At 45.3% G+C, this 19,924-nt stretch overlaps 1 long non-coding RNA gene across 1 annotated transcript; it reads left to right on the top strand.

Annotated features, from left to right (window-relative positions):
- Positions 1 to 510: 510 nt before the first annotated feature.
- On the top strand, positions 511 to 8,214 carry LOC139052772 (uncharacterized). Its single transcript, XR_011510052.1, has 3 exons — positions 511 to 1,198; positions 2,313 to 2,405; positions 7,946 to 8,214. It is a non-coding gene; the product is annotated as an uncharacterized lncRNA (long non-coding RNA).
- Positions 8,215 to 19,924: the final 11,710 nt, after the last annotated feature.

Consider the following 19,924-nt stretch of genomic DNA (forward strand, 5'->3'; position numbering starts at 1 on the left):
TCTCTCATTCTCTGCGCATAAAAGAAAAGACAGACTCGCAAGTACCTCTGTATCTTATAAAATCAGGAAGAGCCACGTCTCTTTACAAATGAACGTCCAAGCAAACAAACAAAAAAAAAGCATCGAGAAATAAATTCACTTACACGCAGTTACCAGCCCACCTTTGCCCCATTTGATTTGATATCAGCTCATGTATCTGAGAATAAATTTCCAGTGAAACTACCCGTAAACACAGAAAATGGCTTAGAGGTAGCGTAAAATAAATAGCTTTGAAAGTAATACACACACGTAGTTTAAAAGAATATTTGTTTTTATGCCTTGAAAACGAAACCGAAATTGAAATAACTTCCCCCGACGGGTGTCGCCGCTATCGCCGCTACGTCATTTTCTACGTCTCGCGGCGGGCCGTCGGGTGCACGACGGAGCATATTTTATTAGAATGTGAAGACATCTATCCAGCGGTCGATTTAGGCACCACTGGCCTCCTTGAAGCCCTTGGGTTCAGCGGGAGCAGTGGAAAAGCAAACAGGTCCGCAATAGACATAAGTAAGAGGCGATTGGAGGATTGGTGGAAGAAAAGTAGGGAAACGACAAAGGACGGAGACGTACAAAAGCACAGTTCGCAATAGGGTATCAGAAAATTTGGACGTGGTAGTTCATAGTGTGTTTTTTTGTTCTCATGGGTTAACCTAGGTAGGATATTAGGCAAGAGCTTGGTGGCGCAAGCCACCGCCCCGTTCCAAAGGGGACGCTCATAACATCCATCCATCCATCCGTGTGTTCTTCGTGACATTCTTGAAGTTGTGAGTGATTATATTGTTTTTTGCTGCGTTTAGGTTGTACCACCTCGTTGTTCTCGCGTACTTTTGTGCTCATCGACGCGAAGTGAGCGTCCAGAGTGAAGACGACGCGATTGTGCGTGAGAAAGAAGGGCAGCAGCGGCCTACGACATCGGTGTTTCTTTGTGACAGTGTGTTTACTACGCCTACGACGGCCGTCATTCGTGGCGACGAAGAAAACATCTTCCATTCGGCCTGTACAGTGATGAAGTGGACGTTTTGTTTTTCGGCGGAATCCAACGTCAACATCGTCCATCCACTACGTAATCGAATTGGTGTGCCCACAGTACACATCGTGGCAGCGCTCCGCCTTCAAACCGAGGGCCTTTTGCAAGGCGCATGAACTGCTCATATAAAAGGTACGTACGTAGCCACGTTCAGCGTCGCGTTTTTATGGTGCGTCATTGTGGTAGTAATCTTCGCGCAATTTATTTAAAGGACAGCGCAAGGTGTGTTGGATGCGAGTGTAGTATATGTACTCCAGGCGTAGCCTATGGGCACCGAATGTGAAAAAGAAAAAAAAATGAATGTTTCATTGTTCACGTGTCCTCAACTAGAGTTGTAGAGAATTAAGTACTGCTACGCGTCAGTATCCGGCGCAGGCAGGTAAATAATACTTTGGTTTGGCTAATTAGTTCATTCTGTTACTAAAGATGGGCGCATACTTATACCGGTGTCACACGGCCACTTTCGATCTCGATTGAGCCTGTTCTGGGTCGAAATTTTCAACCGTGATTGGCTCCCGTCCGTAGATTGTGCAACGAGGCCAAACGCCTCCAGAAATTCGATTCCAGTCAGGATCGATCGCGGCCAAAAGTATGCAGTGTGACAACCGTATTAAATGTCGCTTGCGTACTTTCGCTCAATTGTTATTGTTCTTTTTTGTGTGTCGGAGGTGCCGTGGTAGGTAATGGCGCAGGCAGCTTGCAATGCTAGTGCTTTCATGACTAGAACTAATGCAAAACAAAAGAACCACGACCGTCCCGGCTGTGTACTTATCCTTCGCTTTAAGTTGTGCTCGTTCGTTCTAGAAGCACTTGTGCTGTTGCGGATGAACGCATGGTTGCGCTATTTGTTTATAATTTTATCTTTTTGTATAAATAAGCACACCGAGCCTAATCAATTTTTTTCTCGTCCTTGAACTCGTTTTTTGGTTTCACGCAGGCGTGCTTATTACTACTACTATTTGTTTTCTTGTTGTGTGACTGAACCCTGCCTAAGGCGTTCTGTCAGTTGTCAACAGTATTTCTGAAATGAATTGCACTGAGCGTCCTACGGTTAGAGTACGTTTCACTACCTTATTTTAATGTCTAGTTATAAAGGGTATGGTTATTGTGACTATTCTTGGCCTTTAGATATGTATTTGTTATGCTGGTAAATGCTTAATTGTATTTGCTGTTTTGAGAGGTTCTTTTATTGAGTGGTCAATCTCGGATGGTAATAATGGTGGGTTGTTTTCTTGTGCCCATGCAGTGACAGTCAGCATGAAGCTATTGCATGGGAACCGACTGGCTGTCTTGGGCCTACACATTGCTGAAAAGACAGTGAAGACGTCTGAGCTGACAGGTATACTTTTTTCATAACAATTGGCCTACTTTTTTTTTACAGGAGGATGGAGACCTCGCCCAGTGAGCTCCAATTACCCCTGTCTTGCGCTAGCTGATTCAAAGTGAAGCCTGCAAAATTTTTTGACTTCATCATAGTCTACTTCTCTACCGTCCTTGACTACCCTTCTCATCTCTTGGCATCCATTTTGTAACTCGAATGTGCCACCGGTTATATGCCCTATGTATTACATGGTTGAAGAAGGCACTTTGGCTAGTTGGTGCTCATTGCAGACTTGAGACATCAATAACTAGCGTGAAAAAGACAACATCAAGAAGCACATAAGGAAGAACTCTAAACTTCAACTGAAATTTTTGCTACACAGAAACATGGAATGCACAGAATGCCGACGGACAGAAACAACAAAGGAGCTACCGGAACAAATTTATGAACAGGTTAATTTCACTTACGACCATTCTTGGTAAGAGCCAGAGATGGGTGCTTACACACCTATTCCCCGCTTTTTTGTTGCAAAGTGGTTCATATATTTCCCTATGTACCTGCTTCTGGAGCTGTCTGAGCACACGATTGCGTTGAAACTGCTCGGTGCATTAGCACGTATGGCGATGATTGGCCATGTGGCCACCAGCCACCAAGGCACTCAAAGCTGCCCTATGTTTCTTCAAGCCAAACAGGTCGGTGTTTAAACGACCGCTTGGGGGAACAAAGATAGGGCCGCTGTCATGGCTGGTGGCCATCTGGCCAATCATTGCTGTAAGTGCTCATGCACTGAGCAGTTTCAAAGCACTCATCTGCCCAGGCGGCTCTAGGTGCAGGTCGACATAAAAATATTCGAAGCACTTCGCATCGAAAAGCGGGTGATAGGTGTGTAAGCACCCCTTCCCTGGCTCTCGCCAAAAAGGAGTGTTCATATCTCGAAATGAACCTGCCCATCGATTTGCTCCGATACCTCCTGTGTCAGGCAGGGAAAAGGAAAGATAAATGTTGCTTCCATGCGTCGAGGTCGCATCCCCTGAATCCTATGTTTTTGTGTAGCCAAAATTTCAGTTAAAGCCTAGAGTTCTGTCCTGCGTGCTTCTAGCTGTCGTCCGTTGTCTTTTTCGCGCTAGTTAATGATGTCTCAAGTCTGCACTACATGGCCTGACCAGCTCCCTTCTTTACTCTTTGTCAGCTAGGATATCAGCTCCTTCGTCTGCTTTCTGAACCACGCTGCTGTCTTCCTGTTTCTGCTGCCATCAGGATAGGAGTGGACATGACAAATGAAACTGAATGTCATTTAGACAGAGGAGCAGTGAGACTTCATGTGCTTTACCTTTTGTTGTTGTACATAATAGTTGAAATTGCAACAACACATCTTTTCCACCTTGTGATCTTCCCATAGCTGCGGCAAATAAATATATAGGCTTTAAGAAACTAGAAATGCAGTTTGCCTAAGAAAGAGAATATTCTTGCACTTAAAGGTAATGTGTATGATGCTCTGACTCCTTTGATGCATGTGCCTTGAGAGGTGTTGATGCTGTTCTTCATTTCTTTCCCAGCGAGCTTTACTTGATGGGTCTGACTTTGTATAAAGTAATAAGTTCTAAAAAAACCATAATACCTAACAGGCAGAATTGTCGAGGTTGAAATCCAAGTTTTCTTTCATGACATTTTTTTCAGACTGTACTAGTTGATCCACAATGTTCGACAGCGCAGACTTGTACAAGGGACGTCAAAAGTGGCGAGAAATGGAACAAATGCTATCGCCTCTTTCTCCATCCTTTGTCGTGTTCACATTGTCTAACGTCATCGACCAGTCCCAACTAGCCCGTTTGCGTACCTGTACTAGTTGGGCCATTTATACTATGGTACTCTAAACCAAATGTGATAAATTCAAAATTGGTGCCTTTTCTATCTTTGTACAAATAACTGTTTCATAAAATCGTTTAAAGTGTTATAATTTATATCATGTTTCGACACCACCATAACCTCATAAAATATCTTCATGGATGCAAAAGGTGCCTCTTGTGCAAGTTCCGTGCTAGCCTGACATGGAGAACAAACCTTGCAGAAGATAGAGCACATGCTCTTTTGTAAACAAAACGCATGATTGCATTTTCTAAGCAGTTATTGCAATGTTTTCTGATGTTTATTTGCATGAACATTAATTATCTCAGCTGCTAAAGACACATCGCTAGACACCGTGAGCAGAAAAAAGTCTGATTGTGCAGTACTGTTGAAGTCATGCAACATTATGTTTAAGCAAACTGGCAGGGATGCTAGCTGTTAAAAAGAAAAAGCTGACTTCAAGAAAAATTTGCACTCCTAAATGTGGAATTGAAGTGCACTATGCTTATAAGCTACAAAAGATTTCGAGGATGATCAGACTAGTTACACTGGCCATTTGCTGATTCAGTAAGGTTCACTGAAGCTTGTTTTTAAATTCACACTGTTTTTATACAAGGTGATGATTTTCAGTTTTGTGGAATTTTTAAATATAGCCCTGTTGCATATTGCATAATTCTAGTCCTTGAGCAGGAATATTCAAACAGGCAGATATATCTTGCACGAGAAATCGAAACATATCAAGCTAATTAGAAAATTTTATTATCTGTCGAATGAATTACATTATAGCTAATATAAACGAAAAGAAAGCGGCTTAACCAATGAACCTGATGTTTATTAATCATATCCTAAGAAGCCAGCATACACTGACACCAAGGACAAGTTAGGGTAAATTACTTGTTATTAACAAATGAAATAAAGAAATGATAAATAAATGGAAATGAAAGTGGATGAAAAAACAACTTGCCGCAGGTGGGGAACGAACCCATGTGTTCGCATTACGTGTTAGATGCTTTACCAATTGAGCTACTGCGGGCGCCGTTTCCCCATCACTTTCTTGGGTATTTATGTTTCCTAGTAGAACCCTGGGAGTGTTTGCCAGCGCCACCACATATCTGGGGTACATATTGTAATTTACGAATCATAGGCAGTGACATTACAAGGTGTATCTACTTGGAATTCATTTCCAGAATGGCGTCAGTTTGGAGATATGCACCATCAAACTTGCTGTAAAAATGCACTGTTGTTCCACTTACTTTTTTAACAAAACGTGCACCCTTGTGTATTGATCTTTATAAGGGAAATATTCCTAAACTGGTGTCATTCTGGAAGTTCAAATGCATATGTCTTCCAAGCTCACTGGCTACAATTAATAAATTGCAATATGTGCAGTAATATAATTAGTTACGAAGTTAATTAGTGATTTTTTTTATTTAGTTGAGCATGTGTTTCGATTTCTCATGCTAGTAATGTCCACCTCTTCAAATAATCTAGCTCAAGGACAAGAATTATGCCATCTGCCGCAGGACATTTCTTAAAATTCCATAAAACTTAAAAATGATCACCCTGTACAATCCTACTACAGTGCTAAACATCATCACATATAATCATCATCACATATAATCCTAATCATCACAAATAAGAATGCCGTAACAACACTGACAAGTGCACTAAAGTTTTCTGCGCTTCACAGATGAAAGATGTTGGCCATTAGAATGTTTGATCTCAGTGTAAATCACAATCATATAACCAGCAAGATCAATTGAAAGCAGATCACAAACTTCATACATGAAAGGCTTTAACTGTGCTTTGATTAAAATAGCTAAACTTCTGTTAAGCATGATAGATTCACTGTGTTGTTTCAGTTAAAAGCATCTAAATGATCAAATGCTAAGTGTTCTTCCATGGAAGATCTTTAGGGAAAACCTCTGTAAAAAAATACCAGCAGGATTATGTGCTTCCTTAGTGGAGATGGCTAAGATGATGTCAGAAGGTGTAGGTAGGGCTTGTTTGTAGTAGAGATGCCAAATAGTTCTGACATAGGGGTTGTTACCAGCCATTGTGTAAGTCGGAGATTAAAAAAAAATAAAGGTCAGCTTAGTGATGCTTAGTATAAAGAGAACAACAGGAAAACGAAACAAGTAATGCTCTCAACTAACATTTTAAAATTTTCGTTGAATATATTACAAATAATTGTGTCAAATATTTTAGAGGAACCATGCTTGATAAACATTTGCAGAGCAACCACCATGGCAATTAGGAATCAAGAGCACACCAGTGAGGCGAATTTAGAAGCCTAAGATCACTAAATTCTAGTTTTGGGTCAAATGTCACACACAAAAACAAACTGCACAGCGTTATTGCTGTAATATGAGGGCGGTTAAGAAAGTAATGCCTCCAAACCCACTACTTTACCAGCAGTACTGCAAACATTTTGGCTCTTTATCATTAATGCACTGATGTTTAAGCTATAGAATGTCACTTGACCCATCTTCCTATCTCTTCGCGTTCCAAAGTAATCGAGCAATGCATCACATCCAGTGGTGATGTGCGGTTGAAACAGTGGGCTGTAATTGAATTGCATTTCTCACTGCGTAACGTTCTGCACCCTTCAACATTCATTGCCATCTGAAAGCAGTTTACGGGGATGCCGGTCTTGAAGTCAGCATTGTGCGTAGGTGGGCAAGTACTGAGAAACATCAAAATTCAGCCGCATCAAATGTCCAGGATCAGCACCGAACTGGACGGCCCACTACGGCTTCTTATGAGGATCATCAACATCTGGCAAACGAGTTGAATCAGGTCAATCGTAGGATCAAGCAACACCAGATTGCTACAACACTCGCTATTTCCATTGGTTCAGTGAACCACATAATTAAAAACCTCCTGGGTTACAAGAAGAATTGAACTTGTTGGCTATGCTTCGACTTTTTCATGTCAGTTGTCAGTTACCGTGACACCCAACAAGCGCAAGTCTTCTTGTAACGCAGGTCGTTAATGATGTGGTTCACTGAGCCAACGGAAATGGCGAGTGTTGTTGCAATCTGGTGTTGCTTGATCCTGCGATTGCCCCGAGTCAACTCATCTGCCTGATGTTCATGACCCTCATCAGAAGCCATTGTGGGCCGTCTATTTCGGTGCTGATCCGGGAGATCTGATGAGGCAGGATTTTGGTCTTTCACAGTCCTTGCCCACCTCCGCACAGTGCTGATGTCAACACAGGCATTCCTGTAAACTGCAGTCAGATGGCCATGAATGTTGATATGCACACAACCTTCCACAGTCAGAAATTCAATTACAGCCTGTTGTTTCAACTGGACGTCACTACTGGATGCCGTGAATTGCTCGATTACTCTGGAACGAGAAGAGATAGGAAGGCGAGGCAAGTGACATTCGATAGCTTAAACATAAGTGCATAAATGATAGAGTTAAAAATGTTTGCTGTAATATTGGCAAAGTAGTGGGCTTGGAGGCAATAATTTCTGAATTGCCCTCGTAATTCTGTAGCCTGTCTCTCCTACATTCATGATGTGGCAGATTGAATGCCTTATTCTTTCGAAATAACAATTTCTTGGAAGTAAGCACTATCTGTGCTTGTTTCTTTAACCTGCTCTTCATGTGATCTTGAAATATTAAAGTGAATGATGCAGGGAAGCACAGCTTGTCATGTTTCGTGTACTTTTCCTGACATTAAATTGCAACAAATCATTTTGCAGGTAGAAAAGAAACAGATGGCAACAGCGATCAGTGAAGAAAAGGCTTCATCTATGATGGCTCGCCTTAGGACATTAGAATGCAGCTACACAAAGGCATCATCATCCTCGCCTCTGCCCTGGAACTTTGGTTTGAATGCGACTGTTCTTCAACGTAGAACGGCCACAAGACTTGTCACCACATACAAGGCATAGTGCAAGCTCTAAATATTGTACAGGAGGCTAGAATAAATGACCCTCCATGCAGTCACTCTGTGTCCATGGTAAATGGGACCATCGCACATGATTATGTGTTTTCTCTCAAAGTTGCTATGCCGTGCATTTGGAAACACATTACCTATTGTATGCACACCATACATAACATTTCTGTGTGCTAGCCTGACTGTGGAGTTACGAAACAAACAATGAAGTGCATATGAACCCGCATCCACATGCCATACTTCAAGGGTTATTATATTGCTCATTACACCCGATAGGTGAAGGGGTAATATATTCCTGACCACACCCTTACACCCCTTGGGTCGAAGGGTAATATGTTGTTCAAAACACCCTCAAGGGATAGGGTGTTATTGGAATATAGAATAACCATCATAAGGGTGTAATGCCCTATAGAACCCACCATTTTCAAGGGTGCTAGGGGGTTAGTTATAGACACCGAAAAAAACCCTTAGGGGTGTAAATTATTTTACAGTGTACCCCCTCCGCGCGCTAGGAGAAAAGTGTGGCGGAAATGATGTATAGGTTCTCATTTTTTGCTGCTTTTTTATTTATTTTTTGCTGCGTGGCCACGTCTTTTGGGCCACAATGGCGGCGTTGTTCTGATTTTTTGAGCGCTCACACGTGTTGCTCTGGTAGGTTTCGTGCCGTGGCAAAGGCGCTCTGTGGGCGGGTTTGCGTTAGTCACCCTGTCTTGTTGCGCTGCGCTACAGGTTACATTCCGTGACTACTTGGTTGGATGGATGAGGTTTCCACCCATGAATAAAACAGTTTTGGCTAGTAATAGCAGCATACCTTACAGTCTGAATTAAGCTTGTCCAGCAAAGCGACCGTTTACGAACTACGCGAGCGTCCTAAGCAGTAGTAGGTGCTGGATTACAGATATTCTTGTTCTATATAGCGCATGGTCCAAGCATACGGCATCAGCGGTTATATATTTATAAACGTTGTGCGGCGTTAGCCCGTTTTCTCTTGCTTTTTAGAGAAAGAGGATGATAACCGATTTTTTTTTTCGGTTGTGTTCGTTCAGTTCTCTACGACACACTCGCACGTTTTTATTATTATTATTTGGGGTTTTACGTGCCAAAACCACTTTCTGATTATGAGGCACGCCGTAGTGGAGGACTCCGGAAATTTTGACCACCTGGGGTTCTTTAACGTGCACCTAAATCTAAGCACACGGGTGTTTTCGCATTTCGCGCCCATCGAAATGAACACACTCACACGTATTACGGAAAATTTGCGCTCAGAACTAGCCATCGCATTCTTTTTATGCGAACCCTTCCATATATTATTGCTGTACACAGGCCAAAAAGGTAATGCCGAAGCAAACAGCTTGTATGTGTATCGTGCTAATGTAAGTAAATGTCCGAAACACAATAAGAATAATGTAGTTATATACAGAACGCCCATGAAAAAGTTCACGCAGGAACTCCTCTGGTAGTTGTCCAAGTATATGCGCAAGCATTGTGCTACTTGCTCATTTCCACGCAGCCCGGAGTCATTATCAATGTTATGAAACTTGATCGGACCAGTATAAACTCTTATCAACCTTCATCGATTGTTCCCTTACCATGTTCGATAGCAACCATGATAAGGCAGCTTTAATTAATTTAGAGTTCATTACAGTTCTTGAACCCAAGTCTGTTTGTGTTAGTTACGGTGAAGATAATTAGCCACAGTTACTTAAGACATATTTTACTAAGGCACTCGGACCCGCGACCTTTGGTGGTAGTCGAACCCACGACCTTTGGTGTTAAGTTGAATTAAGATTAATGTAACGAAGCTGTTGCAAAACCACCGCTACGTTTGCTAAGGGGGTATAGGGGGTATGTAATGTTTTACTGACGTTTCGGATAGTTGTTCTGAGCTTGTTCTTTGTTGAAAGGTATGCTGTCCTGTGTGCTGTATGGGTGATTTCAATGAATGTATGCACTGCTTCACTTTGCTGAGCGCTTGTCGCCTCTGCCTTAACGTGGGAATGAGCCATTCCATTTTTTGCTTCCTTACGGGGGTATCAGCTATTCATGAGCGAGTCAGTATGAGCGGCAAATTTCTCGTTGGGTAGGCACAGAAATACTTACGCATTAAATTTTTTTTAAATTCTAGAGAACGTACGTTGGCTTCACTAAACTAGTTTTTCTGCGCTAATACAGTAATCAAAAAGTTAAGGTCCCAAACACAACTGATGTGGCCTGTGGAAAGTCCCTGGCCAAAATTTCAGCAATCTCCCGGTAGTTTTCCTACGTGCTTCTATTCTTTAACCTGTTTCACATCCTGTTACTGTGATTCAACGCCTCACTGACACACACACATAAACACACACACACACGCACGCAGACACACACACACACACACACACACACACACACACACACACACACACTCGGCCTCCTCCTTATAGAATTTGTCGAGGGATCAAATACTGAATAATAACTGCATTGCAATTGCAAAAGAGGCAGCAAACGAATTTTTAAACACTACGCATTGTCAAGAGAAGTAAAATACGTATTTTTTTCATAAAAGAACATACTCGTATGTCCCAAAAATTGTGCCCGAAATAACTGTTATCAATGCTTCGATGTTTTTTGTATATTTAATAGGTAAAGAAAATATCACACGAACTTTAGAACTATATCAGTTCGAAACCAGCAAAGCAGTACATGCCGCCGATATGAAAAATGTATATAAAGACCGTGAAATGAAGAAGTCCAAGACAAATATTTTAATGAAACATTGTCATTCAAGAACCCTGTTTCCATTTTTGTGCATATGCAACGGCCAGGGAAAAATCTCAATGACGTTGTTCTTCGTTCCAATGTATTGTGCAGGAGCAGCTGTCACCGGTCGCGTATTGTAATTGCACCGAATTTATAGTGGCAACAGAGAGCGCATTTAAAAAGCAGTTCTGCAAAATATACAAGGGCGAGTAAAATGAAAGTGAGTCAATGCGAATGTATGACAAACGGGGCACTTTATGTAAAAGTAGTTTCCATGAGCATTTAGACATTTGTCCCACTGACTTGCCTTGATAGAGTCGAGTCGCCTGATTCCCGTCTCATAAAACTCCTTAGGTTGCTGCTTCAAAAAGTCTGTAACTGACTCTTTCACTTCATCGTCTGACACGAATCTGGTTTCCGTGAGCTGTTTCTTCAAATGCTCCATAATATGGAAGTCGCCAGGGAGCTGTATGGCGGATGTTGCAGCGTTTCCCACTTGAACTTTGCCAGTTTTGTATTAACCACATCAGCGACGTGGCGACGGTCGTTATCGTGGAGCAAGATGACCCCATTCGTCCATTTTCCACGCCGTTTGTTCTTGCACGTAGCCGATGCGGCGTTTCACAATATCGGAAACGATTGATAGTCTCTCCCGGTTTACCGAATTCGATCGGTACTGTCCCCTGACGATCGAAAAGAAACTCAACAACACCTTTCCGGCGGAAATGACGCCCTTTGCTTTCTTTGGGGGGGATGAATTCGAATGTTTCCACTGTATGCATTGCCGTCGTGTTTCAGGCTCGTAATAGTGGCCCCATGATTCGTCCCCGGTGACAATTGCAGGCAAGAAGTCGTCACCCTCATCGTGCATGATACCGGATCGTATCAGTCAAGGAAGCGCCGAACCTCTCCGTCTTCTGGCGGTGGCTCAAAATCTTGGGCATCCATTGCGCACACAAGAGCCGATAACCGAGATGTTCATGAGTTATGGTGTGAACCGAACCGTGACTGACCCCTACAAAGTTTTTTTATAGAAAGTCTATAGACAGTCTGTAGACGTCTGTAGACTGTTTATAGACTTTCTATAAAAAAATTTGTAAGGGGATGTTCACACGCCCTGCCAATTCATCGATGCTTATCCTCCGTTACTGTCTAATAGGCTCATCAAGCTTTGCAATTACGTTGGGGGTGACTGCACGGTGGCTTTGTCCCGGTCTTGGATCGTATTCGCAATTTTCACGTCCTTCTTTGACGAGTTTGCTCCAACGCTTCACAGTGGCCAATGAAATCCAATGTTCAACGTACACGGAAGCCATACGGCGACTAATTTCTTTTGGGGAAACGCTTTTAACGGTAGTGCAGGAGAATTTCTCTGAACGTAATCATTCGGTCCCGCGCGTGACCACGATGCAGAACAGAGGGCTGGTCGGGATCGGAAGACGCAGGTGAAGGATGATGCGCCCGGTGTGCGAGAGCTCGGGTGGCATCGTGGGCGGCTTCGTTTCCAGCCAGACACGAGTGACCAGGGGCCCAGATGATCTGCACGCGGCGTTGCCTTGGGGGAGGAGTGCCAGAGAGAATCTTCTGCGCTTGGGGTGCTATCAGTCCTCTTGCGTAGTTACGAATGGCCGTTTTTGAATCGCTGATGATGCAGTGTGCATTGGTAGCCGCGTAGGCCAAAGCGATGGCCGTTGCTTCTCCTACTTCGGGTTGCGTGGCGAATATTGATGCGGCCGCGGAGAGGCGATACTGCGAACCCGCGACTGCGACGACCGCCATGGCGTTTTGGTTGGGGTTGTAGAGCCGTGGTAAACGAGACGGACACACGTCTTTTCGGTAACAAGGTCTAGTTTATTCTGTCAAAAGAGAGAATTGAGCGGGCGCGCGCAGCGCGCCGGAAGTGGCGAGGGCTTTAGATAGCGAGAGGAGAAAAGAGGGAAAAGGAGCATAGAGAAGTGCGGTGCACGGACCTAGTGCGAAAGGAAGGCAGTAAACACAGTAACAAGAAAAGGGAGCTCGCGCACGACGTTCGGCACAATGAGTCGGATCATGTGTCCGTGTGCCTGGTGTCCAACACTCGCGAAGGTCCGCTTACGGGAGGCCCGCGGGACGCCCCGCGGAGTTGTTTATGGCTGCGGGGGTGGTGCGCAGCTCCATCGCCGCGCCGCTACAGGGTACTCTGCCGCCTCCACGTAGGTTACGTCAGCGGCCTGGTCGTAGCGCTTTTGTAGTTGCTTAGCTCTTTCTGCACGTCGCTCCGTATTGTGTTCAGGGTGCATATTGGGAGTTATGGGCGGGATAACTAGCTGAGCACGAATGTTTGGAGGGATGGGTACTTTTGGTCCGAATTCGGTGGTGTAGGTTATGCCTAGGGTGCCTAGAATGTGCCTGCCCGTGGTGGAATTGGCGAGTCGTTCGTATTGGCTAATACGGTGCGCTTCAATAAGCTCGTCTATTGTGTTATGAATTCCTAGGGCGTCCAGTTTCTCGTTAGAGGTGGTGATGGGAAGATGTAGGGCTTGTTTATAGGCCCTCTTGATCATGGTATTGAGTTTGAGCTTGTCAGTTGCATTGAGGCTAAGGCACGGGGCGACATAGGTGATCCTGCTCAGGGCGTAGGCGGTTACCAGGCGTATCAGGTTGCTTTCTTTCATGCCGTGATGTCGATTTCCGATGCGTGCAATGAGGCGAGTGGTTTGGTGTACATGATTATCTAATTGCTTGAGTATATCTCCGTGTTTCTGCCATTTTGTTGGATGCGGAAGCCAAGGATACGAATGCTAGGTACTGTAGGTATGCGTTGCTGGTGCACGTGGAGTTCTATCTCGGGTGGGTGAGGGTCTGGACGTCGACCTCCCCAATTAGGCTTGTACAGAAGGAGCTCCGATTTCTGTGGGGAACACGCAAGGCCGCGCGGTTCTACGTATGCAACGACCTCGTTGATGGCTTGCTGCAGTGTGTCTTGGATGTCCCCGTCGCTGCCCCCGGTGACCCACAGGGTGATATCGTCTGCGTAGAGGCTATGCTTGAGGTTGGGGATGCTAGCTAATGCAGGCGGTAGTCCGAGCAAGGCCACGTTAAACAGAAAAGGGGATAGAACCGATCCTTGCGGCGTGCCTCTGCTGCCGAAGTGAATAATTGGGGACTGCAACCCTCCGATGGCAATGGTGGCCGTGCGACCTGTAAGAAAATTTTTCACGTAGTTATATGTTCGATGTCCAACCTGGAGTTGTGCCAGTTGGTACAGTACGGCCTCATGAGTGACGTTATCAAAGGCCTTGGTTAGGTCTAGCCCCAAGGTGGCTCCGGTGTCCAGCCTGGAGCTTTTGTCGCCATCGATAATTTGGTGCTTGAGCTGAAGCATGATATCTTGAGCAGAAAGTTTCGGGCGGAAGCCAACCATGGTATTGGGGAAGAAGTCGTTGTCGTTCATATGTCTGTGCAAGCGTGTGAGGATGACGTGTTCGAAGACCTTTCCGACACATGAAGTCAGGGAGATAGGGCGGAGGTTTTCGAGTAGGAGGCGCTTCCCGGGTTTGGGAATCATAATAATTTTGGCTTCTTTCCATTGTGAGGGGAGGTTTCCAGTTTCCCAGTATGCGTTAAAATAAGCTGTGAGGGCTAGTATGAAATCTTCATCTAGGTTGCGAAGCATTTTATTAGTAATGCCATCAGGTCCCGGGGCTGAGTTAGGGCGAAGTGCGAGGATGGCTTCACGTACTTCTGCTGCTTGTATGGGCGCGTCCAGGTGGTCGTTAGCGGTGCCTGTGGATGCTGGCCGCAGCGGGTGTAGAAGGTTGAGGTCCTATGTATCGGTCTATCAATTCTTGAAGAACTTGTGCGTCCGTGCCCGGATGGGTGTGAATAATTTTTTGCAAGTTGTGCTGTTGTGTGTTCTTGCTGTTGGCCGGATCGAGGAGGCAACGGAGAATATTCCACGTTTTGGGAAGGTTTGGTTGCCGCTCCATGCTGTCGCATGTGCTGTGCCAATTTTGACGAGTAAGTTGTTGTGCGTAGTCTTCGATGTGAAGGGTGAGAGTACTAATACGTTTCCTGAGCATTCGATTGAGCTTGTGTTTGTATCTGCGTTGCAGACTTACGAGGGCTCAGAGAAGCCGCCGCGAAACCTGCCGCTATGTTTCACGCTTTCCTTCTTACCCTCGAAAGTTTCAGAAAGTTGTTGTTCTTGTGTGACTTCATGTCACAAGTACAGTGTCTGCGTCAGCTGCACAGAATCTTACAAAAAGAAACGTGAATTTTGTAAGGATATTTCCCGGTATTCTATGAAGTTATGCGTCTTTGTGATTATACTAGGAACTTGGTCGCGTGAAAAATATGGCAGATAATAACCATATCCTTAATAATTCCTTAATTAGTACTTATAGAGGAAGCACTTCAATTACAGAATTGAGGACTCGAGGTCATATTATTAACTCAACAAAAACTTCTTAAACAAAATCGTTTTGGGTGCTACAACCGACAGCATACTTTGGCACTGCGGGCGGCGCCCAGTATGGCAGTAGCGAAAGAAATATGAAATAGTGGACCAGTGAGGTTGATCCCTCAACCCTCTCCATTGCTAGCGCAGACCAACATGTTTCGCTGGCACGGGCTTCATCGCGGTCTTCTTTTTTTATTATTGTGACGCCAAGAATCGACGCGAAGCGTGCTGTATTCTGTTCCCAATCTTTTGGTGGTACCGAAACTCGGATAATCACGTTTGTCCGTATACCAGCAAATAAAAACACAGGTCTTTATTGATCACAATGAAGAGAACTCGTAATTGCCATAACATTGGCGCCCGCGCAGCAGGGAGGCAGGTGGCGTTTTCCGTTTTTCTAATATGGTGGGTACATCAGCGTCAATGAGACACAATTTAATTTTCGTTTCCGTTCAGGGCTGCCCACAGGCAAAATACTGCGGGCCATAGTACTTGCGACGATTTTTGTGAAGTTCTTGTTGGGCAAGATATGAATGTCGGCCTTCAATTTTGCAAATGCAATGTTGCCGCTAAAATTGGTAATTCATCAGCATCAGCCTGGTTACGCCCACTGCAGGGCAAAGGCCTCTCCCATATTTCTCCAACAACCCCGGTCATGTACTAATTGTGGCCATGCCGTCCCTGCAAATTTCTTAATCTCATCCGCCCACCTAACTTTCTGCCGTCCCCTGCTACGCTTCCCTTCCCTTGGAATCCAGTCCGTAACCCTTAATGACCATCGGTTATCTTCCCTCCTCATTACATGTCCTGCCCATGCCCATTTCTTTTTCTTGATTTCAACTAAGATGTCATTAACTCGCGTTTGTTCTCTCACCCAATCTGCTCTTTTCTTATCCCTTAACGTTACACCTATCATTCTTCTTTCCATAGCTCGTTGCGTCGTCCTCAATTTGAGTAGAACCCTTTTCGTAAGCCTCCAGGTTTCTGCCCCGTATACGTGAGTACTGGTAAGACACAGCTATTAAACACTTTTCTTTTGAGGGATAATGGCAACCTGCTGTTCATGATCTGAGAATGCCTGCCAAACGCACCCCAGCCCATTCTTATTCTTCTGATTATTTCTGTCTCATGATCCGGATCCGCAGTCATACCTGCCCTAAGTAGATGTATTCCCTTACCAGTTCCAGTACCTCGCCACCTATTGTAAACTGCTGTTCTCGAGACTGTTAAACATTACTTTAGTTTTCTGCAGATTAATTTTTAGACCCACTCTTCTGCTTTGCCTCTCCAGGTCAGTGAGCATGCATTGCAGTTGGTCCCCTGAGTTACTAAGCAAGGCAATATCATCAGCGAATCGCAAGTTACTAAGGTATTCTCCATTAACTTTTATCCCCATTTCTTTCCAATCCAGGTCTCTGAATACCTCCTGTAAACACGCTGTGAATAGCATTGGAGAGATCGTATCTCCCTGCCTGACGCCTTTCTTTATTGGGATTTTGTTGCTTTCTTTATGGAGGACTACGGTGGCTGTGGAGCCGCTATAGATATTTTTCAGTATTTTTACATATGGCTCGTCTACACCCTGATTCCGTAATGCCTCCATGACTGCTGAGGTTTCGACAGAACCAAATGCTTTCTCGTAATCAATGAAAGCTATATATAAGGGTTGGTTGTATTCCGCACATTTCTCTATCACCTGATTGATAGTGTGAATATGATCTATTGTTGAGTAGCCTTTACGGAATCCTGCCTGGTCCTTTGCTTGACAGAAGTTTAAGGTGTTCCTGATTCTATTTGCGATTACCTTAGTAAATAGTTTGTAGGCAACGGACAGTAAGCTGATCGGTCTATAATTTTTCAAGTCTTTGGCGTCCCCTTTCTTATGGATTAGGATTATGTTAGCGTTTTTCCAAGATTCCGGTATGGTCGACGTTATGAGGCATTGCGTATACAGGGCGGCCAGTTTCTCTAGAACAATCTGCCCACCATCCTTCAGTAAATCTGCTGTTACCTGATCCTCCCCAGCTGCCTTCCCCCTTCGCATATCTCCCAAGGCTTTCTTTACTTCTTCCGGCGTTACCTGTGGGATTTCGAATTCCTCTAGACTATTTTCTCTTTCATTATTGTCGTGGGTGCAACGGTGGCGTAGAGGTAGAACACCCGCCTCGCGTGCAAGAGGTCCGTGGTTCGAATCCCGGTGCCGGCAATATTTCACCGGATAAAAAAAAAATCCGCGTGTTCATAAAATTGCATAAACAGGCCTGGAGTGTGGCCTGATCCCGGTGACCAGAACCGGTAACGCACTCCCTCACCAGAGCAGGATTGGCCACCCTGGTGCAAACGACAATCACACAATCAAACCCCGGCCCTCAGTCCCCAGCAGCTGCGAAGCAACTGACCACGGCGGCGGTCAGACCTGCGACGCTGCAGAGGGTGCTAAGAATCACTGGCTCCGGACAGGCCGCCATTGGAAAAATTGGTAATTAAAACTTTATAAAATGTTTTTTACTTGTGACGTGAGCCGTATTTGCCACGATGCCGCATTTGTATTGGTTGCCAAGCCTTACAGTCCCACAGAAGATGTGCACATGCGCTTATCACAAGTTATCAGTGCAGCACCCTGTGTTATTTGGTGCAGAAAAAACAGCGTGTATTGGCCTCGAGCTCCACCACTGGAAAAGCCGGCGCCACCGTCGGCGTGACGTCCTATTAGGGATCGCGTGGACAGCGGCCGCGTCGGCTGCTTCGTGTTAGGGTTGGCGTCTGACACCACGTAGCAAAAGGAATTTCATCCGACCATCTTCGCCGAAATGAGGCGTGACTTCTAATTCGCCATGACCGTTTCGAGTGTGCCTGTCTGCCGGAAGCCCCGCAGTGTACAGCCTTTTTGTGTGCGTGTGTGTGTGTGTGTAATTCCGGGAGGCGGGACAACTTCTTCCTTCAGCAGGCTCGGTATAACCAGAGGAGGAGGGGCCCTCTTTCCGTGCCGGTCACGTGACATCGACGGAAGCAAGATCCCGCTCACGATTGTAGAGAGCCTATTTAAGGGGCTCCGAAATGTACTTTTGATCACTTCATGCTCTTCTCATTTTCTTTCATCTACCTTTGAATAAACCGTGCAAGTTTCGCACTAGAAAATCGTCTCGCCCTTGCTTGGTCGCCATGGTCTACCGGATGCCTGCAGCCCGCCGACAACGCCACGCTCCCCAATAAGTAACGTCGCTCGAGCTTCGATAGGCAGGCGCCGCTACTACTCGCCAGCAGCACGATACGCTACCCTGGAGTACGCAACATTCGGGAGCGCCGAAGCGAGCTGAAAACGAGAGGTTAAGTTCCCTCGTACGGCTGCGGTCCTCATTTAGTGGAGAGATTTTCCCGCTTCGAGTGTCTCCTTTACAACGCTTGAAAGCACTACAATAGGTAGTGGCTCCCTTTGAAGGCGCGCAACATGGTAGGCTACTGCTCGGTGCCGCAATGCCGGACGTACGCAACGGAGCCCGGTGTCAGCCTTATTCACACGTAGCCGCAGGACAAGCCGCGTGAAGCTTGGCTCGCGAAACATAAAACCGGCAAACAGTCATCAGCCACAACTCGGGTATGCAGCAAGCACAGGCGCGAAGATTTCTGCTGCGGCGCCGAGTCTGCGATCTTCGGAAAACGCGCACTGAGACGCTCGCCCGAGTCCGCTGCCCGACTAACGTCATGACGGTTTGGTCTATGAACTTGATACTGGCAAGTTCACTGGAGTGGAAAGGGAGTGGTAAGAAGCACATTAAAAAAAAGCATGGCATATGGTCATGTTTGCCTTATGAATTAATGCACTGGATTACAAAAAAGGAAGCAGCGGGAAATCGCACGCTGAGAACGCCGATAAACATATAGTGCGACGCAACTCGAGAAATAATATTGAAGCGTACAAGAATTTAGAAAAAAAAGAATATTGAATCGTCGCAACGGGGAGTAGGCGTCGAAGTCTCTACAATGAAATCATTTTTGAACAGCTCTCATAGCGCCCACGCAACAATGTTGCTTGTATACTGTCAAATGCTCATATTCTGGGGCCTAAAGCTCATGGCACGGTGAGAAAACGCGCACGCGCCGAAAGCGAAGCAGTGCGCGGACAGGCATGCATGCAGACACGCAGTCGGTCGCTGCGAAGCTGTACGTGCGATCGCTGCATTGAGGCTTCATTCTATTACGCTCCTTTTAGTAATACAAACACAATAAGAACATATTTCACATAGTTTGCTCTCAGCGTTTGACTACCTTTCACGCAAGAAGCTGGTTCGGGAGACACCATTGCGGCGACCGCGCGCAGTGGCGTTCACTGTACGTATTCGGTAAAGAGATAGCGTTTGTAAACGATTCTGTGCTTTCAGTTTGCCCATGATTATTATTGAGACATTAAAAAACTTCTCTCGTTTCGAAAGTACTTACAGAAATGTCCGGGAGGGCTGACGCGTGGTGTTTTCAGTGAGCGCTGACAGCAAAACCTATGAGGAGCGCGCCGCGAGATCCCTCATACTACGCCAGCGAGGCGCTTCCGATAGATGGCGACTCCGTAACTCCTCGCCGCCAATACCTGCTGCATTCGCGATCTCTGGG

Source organism: Dermacentor albipictus, unplaced genomic scaffold, assembly GCF_038994185.2.
Source record: "Dermacentor albipictus isolate Rhodes 1998 colony unplaced genomic scaffold, USDA_Dalb.pri_finalv2 scaffold_33, whole genome shotgun sequence".
Classification (NCBI taxonomy): Eukaryota; Metazoa; Arthropoda; class Arachnida; order Ixodida; family Ixodidae; genus Dermacentor; species Dermacentor albipictus.